We start from the raw sequence: 8422 nt of genomic DNA, 5'->3' as shown, positions 1-8422 counted from the left end.
GATGGCGGAGGAATAAAACGTGGAGATCACCTTCCTCCCCACAAATACATCAGAAATACATCTACATGTGGAACAACTCCTACAGAACACCTACTGAACGCTGGCAGAACACTTCAGACTTCCCAAAAGCAGTGTGGCTGACAGGGGCTTGGTGCTCTGGCCGGGTGTCAGGCCTGTGCCTCTGAGGTGGGAAAGCCAAGTTCAGAACATGCGTCCACCAGAGACCTCCCAGTTCAATGTAATATCAAATGGTGAAAGCTCTCCCAGAGATCTACATCTCAATGCTAAGACCCAACTCCACTCAACAACCAGCAAGCTACAGTGCTGGACCCACTATGGCAAAAAACTAGCAAGACAGGAACACAACCACACCCATTAGTAGAGAGGCTGCCTAAACTCATAATAAGGTCACAGACACCCCAAAACAAACCACCGGACATGGTCCTGCCCACCAGAAAGACAAGATCCAGCCTCATCCACCAGAAAGACAAGATCCAGCCTCATCCACCAGGAAGCCTACACAACCCACTGAACCAATCTTACCCACTTGGGGCAGACACCAAAAACAATGGGAACTATGAACCTGCAGCCTGTGAAAAGGAGACCCCACACAGCAAGTTAAGCAAAATGAGAAGACAGAGAAACACACAGCACATGAAGGAGAAAGGTAAAAGCCCACCAGACCAAACAAATAAAGAGGAAATAGGCAGCCTACATGAAAAAGAATTCAGAGTAATGATAGTAAAGATGATCCAAAATCTTGGAAATAGAATGCAGAAAATTCAAGAAACATTTAACAAGGACGTAGAAGAACTACAGAGCAAACAAACAATGATGAACAACACAATAAATGAAATTAAAAATTCTCTAGAAAGAATCAATAGCAGAATAACTGAGGCAGAAGAATGGATAACTGACCTGGAATATAAAATAGTGGAAATAACTACTGCAGAGCAGAATAAAGAAAAAAGAATGAAAAGAATTGAAGACAGTCTCAGAGACCTCTGGAGCAACATTATACGCACCAACATTCGAATTATAGGGGGTCCCAGAAGAAGAAGAGAAAAAGAAAGGGACTGAGAAAATATTTGAAGAGATGATAGTTGAAATTTTCCCTAATATGGGAAAGGAAATAGTGAATCAAGTCCAGGAAGCACAGAGAGTCCCATACAGGATAAATCCAAGGAGAAACATGCCAAGACACATATTAATCAAACTATCAAAAATTAAATACAAAGAAAATATATTAAAAGCAGCAAGGGAAAAACAACAAGTAACATACAAGGGAATCCCTATAAGGTTAACAGTTGATCTTTCAGCAGAAACTCTGTAAGCCAGAAGGGAGTGGCAGGACATGTTTAAAGTGATGAAAGGGAAAAACCTACAACCAAGTTTACTCTACCCAGCAAGGATCTCATTCAGATTTGGCGGAGAAATTAAAACCTTTACAGACAAGCAAAAGCTAAGAGAATTCAGCACCACCAAACCAGCTCTACAAGAAATGCTAAAGGAACTTCTCTAGGCAGGAAACACAGAGAAGGAAAAGACCTACAACAACAAACCCAAAACAATTAAGAAAATGGTAATAGGAACATACGTATTGATAACTACCTTAAATATAAATGGATTAAATGCTCCAACCAAAAGTCATAGACTGGCTGAATGGGTACAAAAACAAGATCCGTATACATGCTGTCTACAAGAGACCCCCTTCAGACCTAGGGGCACATACAGACTGAAAGTGAGGGGATGGAAAAAAATACTCCATACAAATGGAAATCAAAAGAAAGCTGGAGGAGCAATTCTCATTTCAGACAAAATAGCCTTTAAAATAAAGACTGTTACAAGAGACAAAGAAGGACACTACATAATGCTCAAGGGATCGATCCAAGAAAAAGATATAACAATTGTAAATACTTATGCACCCAACATAGTAGCACCTCAATACATAAGGCAAATGCCAACAGCCATAAAAGGTGAAATTGACAGTAACCCATTCATAGTAGGAGACTTTAACACCCCACTTCACCAATGGACCGGTCATCCAAAATGAAAGTAAATAAGGAAACACAAGCTTTTAATGATACATTAAACAAGATGGACTTAATTGATATTTACAGGATATTCCATCCAAAAACAACAGAATACATGTTCTTTTCAAGTGCTCATGGAACATTCTCCAGGATAGATCATATCGTGGGTCACAAATGAAGCCTTGGTAAATTTAAGAAAATTGAAATTGTATCAAGTATCTTTTCTGACCACAACTCTATAAGACTAGATATCAATTACAGGAAAAAATCTGTAAAACAATACAAACACATAGAGGTTAAACAGTACACTACTTAATAACCAAGAGATCACTGAAGAAATCAGAGGAAATCAAAAAATACCTAGAAACAAATGACAATGAAAACACCACGACCCACAACCTATGGGATGCAGCAAAAGCAGTTCCAAGAGGGAAGTTTATAGCAATAAAATCCTACCTCAAGAAACAAGAAAAGTCTCAAATAAACAACCTAACCTTACACCTAAAGCAATTAGAGAAAGAAGAAGAACAAAAAAAAAAACCAGAGTTAGCAGAAGGAAAGTAATCATAAAGATCAGATCAGAAATAAATGAAAAAGCAATGAAGGAAACAATAGCAAAGATCAATAAAACTAAAAGCTGGTTCTTTGAGAAGATAAAAATAAATTGATAAACCATTAGGCAGACTCATCAAGAAAAAGGAGAAGACTCAAATCAATAGAATTAGAAATGAAAAAGGAGAAGTAACAACTGACGCTGCAGAAATACAAATGATCATGAGAGATTACTACAAGCAACTCTATGCCAATAAAATGGACAATCTGGAAGAAATGGACAAATTCTCAGAAAAGCGCAACCTTCCGAGATTGAACCAGGAAGAAATAGAAAATATAAATGACCAGTCCCAAGCACTGAAATTGAGATTGTGATTAAAAATTTTCCAACAAACAAAAGCCCAGGACCAGATGGCTTCACAGACGAATTCTATCAAACATTTAGAGAAGAGCTAACACCTATTCTTCTCAAACTCTTCCATTATATAATAGAGGGCGGAACACTCCCAAACTCATTCTCCGAGGCCACCATCACCCTGATACCAAAACCAGATGAAGATGTCACAAAGAAAGAAAACTACAGGCCAATATCACTGATAAACATAGATGCAAACATCCTCAACCAAATACTAGCAAATAGAATCCAGCAGCACATTAAAAGGATCATACACCATGATCAAGTGGGGTTTATCCCAGGGATGCAAGGATTATTCAATATACACAAATCAATCAACGTGATAAACCATATTAACAAATTGAAGAAGAAAAACCAAATGATCATCTGAACAGGTGCAGAAAAAGCTTTTGACACAATTCAACAACCATTTATGATTAAAAACTCTCCAGAAAGTACGCATAGAGGGAACCTACCTCAACATAATAGAGGCCATATGTGACAAACCCACAGCCAACATCGTTCTCAGTGGTGAAAAACTGAAACCATTTCCTCTAAGATCAGGAACAAAAGAAGGTTGTCCACTCTCACCGCTATTATTTAACATAATTTTGGAAGTTTTACCCAAAAAGTAATAAAAGGAATCCAAATCAGAAAGGAGTAGTAAAGATGTCACTTTTTGCAGATGATATACTATACATAGAGAATCCTAAAGATGCTACCAGAAAACTACTAGAGCTAATCAATGAATTGGTAAAGTAGCAGGATACAAAATTAATGTACAGAAATCTCTTGCATTCCTATACACTAATGATGAAAAATCTGTAAGAGGAATTAAGGAAACATTGCCATTTACCATTGCAACAAAAAGAATAAAATACCTAGGAATAAACCTACCTAAGGAGACAAAAGACCTGTATGCAGAAAACTATAAGTCACTGATGAAAGAAATTAAAGATGATACAAACAGATGGAGAAATGTACCATGTTCTTGGATTGGAAGAATCAACATTGTGAAAATGTCTCTACTACCCAAAGCAATCTGCAGGTTCAATGCAATCCCTATCAAACTACCAATGGCATTTTTCACAGAAGTAGACTGAAAAATTTCACAATTTGTATGGAAACACAAAAGGCCCCGAATAGCCAAAGCAATCTTGAGAAAGAAAAACAGCTGGAGGAATCAGGCTCTTGGACTTCAGGGAGGGAGACACAAGAGGGAGGAGATATGTGGATATAAGTATATGTATAGCTGATTCACTTTTTTATAAAGCAGAAACTAACACACCATTGTAAAGCAATTATACTCCAATAAAGATGTTTTAAAAAAAGAACATCTGGAGTCTACAGTTAAAAATGCTCCCTTCCGTCCCCAGAATCCCTCCTTATTAAGCCCCTAAATACATAGAGGGAAAACAGAAAGCAAGGCTCAATCATAGTATGCATAAGGTACCTTAAAATAAGTAAGGTCCACTTTCTGTCCAAGGAAGCTTGCCCTCATGGGTATAAGTACTCATAAGTATGAACCTTCCTGAAATAGATGTTATTATTAGTTGGAGAGGCACCCTCTTCATCCACTTCTCTCCCACTTCCCCTTCCAATTGTCTTGCAATCTTGAAACAGATCTGGAGAGAGCAGCTTTGCAAATCCAATGTAAATGCTTGCACGCAGCTCTCATGAACTACCCAGAGTAGCTAGTCAGGTCTCCTTTTTCCAAGCATAAAACTGGTAATGTTATTAAAGGAAGGCAGTTTGAAACTCTGTTGCCTTCTTCTTTGGTTTAGAGTTGGGCAAGGACCCTGAGAGTCATCAGCTCCCTTCTGGTTCTGGCCCCAAGTCCCTGTCTGCCAGAATGATGATGAGCTTCTCCTGGATGGCACGGTTATTCATGGTTAGCATGCCATTCAATGCAGTCTATTTAAAACTATTAGGAGCTTGGATTCTTCCTCCCCTATAATTTAGAAGGCAGAACAGAGAGGCCGTTTGCTCTTAAAACAATGCAATTGTGAGCTCCTGAGCTGCTCTCAGACCAACTTCCCTTCCGTGGAAAGTAACTCCCTTGACGTGTGCCAGAGATCTGTGTACCCCTAGATAAATGAGAGAGGGTTCATGTAGCCTGTGTTTGATTCTGGACCTTGAAAAAGGGTGAAGTGATTGTAATGGAAGAAATAGGGGAAGGAACCTAAGTAAGCAGGAGACTTGAGTGCAGTTACCTTTTCCTCATTCCGCTACCCATTAGTTGTGTGACCTTAGGTAAATTACTTATCATCTTTGAGCTGCAGTATCCTCTTATATAAAATACTGAGTCTTGACTAGATTATTATAAAGAGCCCTTTGAAACTAGAGGTTTATGGCATTTTACATTAGCTTTTTGTTTCCCTTGAGATTCTGTATTTTGTTCAATTCTTCCAGCTATGCTACTGCTTGAGCAGTAGTCATAAATCACAGAGCTCACAGGCTCTCTAACAACTCTTTTAGAAACCATTATGTAACAAATCAGCATAAGAAATATCAAGGGCTGCTGCCTAAAGGGCCTTTCAGAACACCGGTAAGAATGTGTAATTCCTAAAAACAAAAATTACCAGAGCACTGAAGTATAAGTGAGAAAAGGAAAAAAGGGAAATGTATCAGAGAGAAATATTCAGATAATTAGACCAAAGGATGAGCTGGAGTAAAACACAGAGGAGTGATATAGTAGTGCAGGGTTAGGATGAGATGCTACTGTTTCAAGGGGGTGGTAAAGACGTTACACAAGAAGAGTGAAAGAGATTGTAACACAAAGGAAGGAGCAAGTTCAAGCTACAGGAGTAGAACTGTGTTTACTCTTCTGGTGAGCTGAAAGGCTATAAACTTTCCCTCAATATTCTTGAGAAATAAATAAAGCATGTAGAATAACATACACAACTACCAATTTCTATCCTTGGGTTGTTGGGCTATATGACAGAAAAGGGACAGCAAAGCAAGGTAATGAGTGGGATGGAGTAATTGGGTAGTGGTTCGCGTTATGGAATGGAAGAAATTAGTCATGTGGGAGTGGGGATGCAGAGGAAATGGTGGGGAAGAAGAGCAGTGATGCGTGTCTATACTCCCTGGGAGCACTGAGAAAAGCAGCAACCTACTCAGGAACTCTTGACAGTGTTGGAGAGAGCTCTGGATGTTAAGAAATGATGGAAATTTCTCCAAGTTCTACCTATACTTTTCATTGAAAAGTACATAATTCAGTGAAAGAACAGAAAGAATATTCAGTTTGACAGACATTTGAGTTAGATTTCATGGATTTTTTTTCTTGGGTAGCTACTTCCTTAAGCTATATAAAGAAGTAGGTTTACCCTGAGCTGCAGAGGCAGCTGGCACCAGGAGACTAAGTCCCTTCTTGAGATAGATGCAAGCTTCAAGGAAAAGGGTACAGATTATGTTGTTCCCTCTCATTCCACCCATTATGCATATTCATTTTATTATTTTTTCACTCACCTGGATGTAAAGAGTGGGGCATATTCTCATCTGATCAAGAGAAAGGAAATGGATTTGAGCATATGCCTTTAGCTCTTACCAGTTGATGTTAAGCGTAGTTCATGTTTTCTACCAAAAACGTGGTATCAGTTTCACACGTGAGAAAACAAAATAGGAAGGAGCCTTAAAATGTGCATGATTATGTAGTAAAGAGGGATATAGGCAGTGGAATAAGCAATGGAGAAGATTATTGCTTTCTAAGTGGCAGTGCCTCCATAGGTCAGTAAAAGAAATGAGTGTCTTTAACTCCATGAACTTTTTAAAGCTGACCTCCTTCTACAGCCCACTGTGAGTTTAAACTTAGTATCCAGTCAGTAGGCTCTGCACCCCTGGCTCTGTGGACCCCATGATAAATTAAAGAAAGACTTTGTCATGGACACAGCTAATCCTCTCAAACCCATAAGTCTATCTGTCCTCAATTATCTCTTGTTTCTGTTTAATTTAGCTCTCAAAATTAACAGCTAGACAATCTACCATGAAAAACAAGCTATAAGTACGTACTGAACACCTACTCTGTGCAAGTTCTGTGTTAAAAATCCCTGAAAAAACAAAGGTGAAAAGAAAATCTCTGCCTTAAGTTCTCACTCCAGCATTAAATAAGGGGAAAAACATTTAACAAAGCTAATTCATAGGAAAATATGTAAAACAAAACTCAGAAAACGAATGGAAGAAATGTTGAAAATAATAAAAAGATAGGAAAATGCACAGAAAAAAGAAACGTGGCTTAAAAATAGCTAAAAAGATAAATAAACAAATGCAATTCACGTACACAATACATATTATGATAACATGTTAGAATTGTTTGTCAGCTTGGGAAAAACGAGCCATCCAGTTGAGTATGAGGAAAAATAAATCCTCATATGAACTGTTGGTGAGTTTTGGAGGGGAACTTTTAAAACATTATCTACATTTCAAGTGTATATACATTTGACCTAATTACTTTTTGATAAATCTCTCCTATAAATGTTATATAAGTATTCTATATAAGAGCAGAAATAGTCATCATAGCAAAACATTGGAAACAACCTAAAAGATTATATATATTATGATCACATTAAAATGTGTGTGCATGGACCTGTGTGTGGGTACACATGTGTATGTGCACTTGGGGGAGACAACAAAAGAGAGAGTGTAAGGGAAGGACTGAATATGAGCTCTGTGAAGCACAGACTGGGTTCTTTTTCTAGGTACGCTAACTACAGATGCGTAGAAAAGTAAGTGTAAACAATAATAAGTCTAAACAGTAATAAATTCTAGCAGTTGTTACTTTGGTGGCTAACTTGTAGAGAAGTTAGTGGTCTTCCATTTTTTCTTTATACGTCTCCAAGCAATTTCAATTTATTATAGCTAGTACGTAGTACTTTTGTAATTTAAAAATCAATAGGAAAAATTAGGAGATGCCACGAAGTACTACATGGTTATTATTCAGGTGAATTATAGAGACAGAAAAAGTGATATAGGGATTCAGAAAAGCTAGAGTGAATTTCCAACTGGCTTAATCATGAAGGATTAATGACAGGGGTCACATTTAAGTTAGCTCTCAGAGAACACTGCTTTAGAATCCATGGGATCTGGGTATTAGCCTCATTTTAGTTGCCAACTCACTGCAGTGAGTTGCTGGCACAGTGAAAATAGCATAGACGTCAAATTTCTAAGCTGTGGGTCTAGAATGTGGGGCTTTCACCCACTAAAGGAATTAGGTCTGCCTAATCTCTGTTTAAAATAAAGGACTTCAGACAAGTATGCCCCAAGACTGTTTCAGTTCAATAGTTAAGTGATATTTGAGGAGGAATGAAATTTCTGGGGGAGGAGGAATAAGAAGGTGGAATGGTACATCCTTAGTTCTGAAAGTAGCGAGTAAACCATTTTTCCCCCATGGAAAAATGTTCATACAGAGGATAATGGCAAATATTGCTGGAAAGGGAAGTGTGAC

This window comes from Aethalodelphis obliquidens, unplaced genomic scaffold, assembly GCF_003676395.1.
Source record: "Aethalodelphis obliquidens isolate GAN/ISIS:26980383/991018 unplaced genomic scaffold, ASM367639v1 scaffold5, whole genome shotgun sequence".
In the NCBI taxonomy this organism is placed as follows: domain Eukaryota; kingdom Metazoa; phylum Chordata; class Mammalia; order Artiodactyla; family Delphinidae; genus Aethalodelphis; species Aethalodelphis obliquidens.
The sequence above is the reverse complement of the archived record's forward strand: the minus strand, read 5'-3'. Positions refer to the sequence as shown.